The following is a 1,097-nucleotide window of genomic DNA, read 5'->3' as shown; positions in this document are numbered from 1 at the left end:
CGCCCCCCGACCCCCTGCGCCGGCGGCGGCGCCGCTTGATGACGTACGCGCGCGGCGCTCTAGCCGCCGCTCTGCGCCGACCATAGAGGCGGGATGGCGCGGGCGGTCCTCCAGGCGAGGCGTGTGGGGAGGGGGGAGGCCGGAGCCCCGTTTCTGCCCCAAACTCAACCCCCGCGGGTGGGAGGGGGTCTCAGATCCGAACATCTGCCCCCTCCCCCGGCCTTGGGAGCCCCAATCTCGGCTCCCCACCCCAGCGCTTTGGGGGGGGGGGCTCAGCCCCAATYCTGCCCTTTCAGGCCCTTTTTGGGGGGATTTAGCCCCAATCTCAGCCCCTTTGGGGGGGCTCAGCCCCGATCCCGTCCTCACAGACCCTTTTGGGGGGGATTTGGCCCCAGTTTCAGCCCCTTTTATGGGGGCTCAATCCCAAACCTGACCATTCAGCCCCTTTTGGGGGGGATTTAGCCCCAATCTCAGCCCCTTTTATGGGGGCTCAGCCTCAAACCCGGCCATTCAGCCCCTTTTATGGGGGTTTCGGCCTCAATCCCAGGCCCCCCCAAGCCCTTTTAGGGCGTTTCAGCCCCAATTCTGGCCCTCTAGGCCCTTTTGGGGGTGAGATTTAGCCCCAATCCCAGCCTCTTTTTTGAGGGGCTCAGCACCAGTCCTGCCCCCAGCACCTTTTAGGCTGTTTCGGCCTCAGTCCCAGTCCCTTAGCCCCTTTTGGGGTGTCAGCCCCAATCCTAGGCTCTTTTGGGGGGGATTTCAGCCCCAATCTCAGGCCCCCCAAGCCCGTTGRGGAGGTTTTAGCCCCAATCCCAGCCCCCCAGCACCATTTTGTGGGGCCTCCCCCAGTCTTAGGCCCTTTTGAGGGGGGTTTTAGCCCCAGTCCTGGTCCCCCCCAGGCCCTTTGAGGGAGTTCACCCCCAATCCCGGCCCCTTTTTGGGGGGGCTTCATCCCCCCTAGGCCTCACCCCCCAACATAGGCAGCCTCGTGVCACCGCAGCCACAATTTTTAAGGAAAAAAAAACCCCACCCATCTGCGTGGGAAACCCGGCTTTATTGGGAGGGGGGAGGAGGAGGGGGCAGGACGTGCGCCCAGC

Source organism: Rhea americana, unplaced genomic scaffold (genome assembly GCF_003343005.1).
Source record: "Rhea americana isolate MKP2758 unplaced genomic scaffold, rheAme1 scaffold_217, whole genome shotgun sequence".
In the NCBI taxonomy this organism is placed as follows: domain Eukaryota; kingdom Metazoa; phylum Chordata; class Aves; order Rheiformes; family Rheidae; genus Rhea; species Rhea americana.
Note: the sequence above shows the minus strand (reverse complement) of the source record.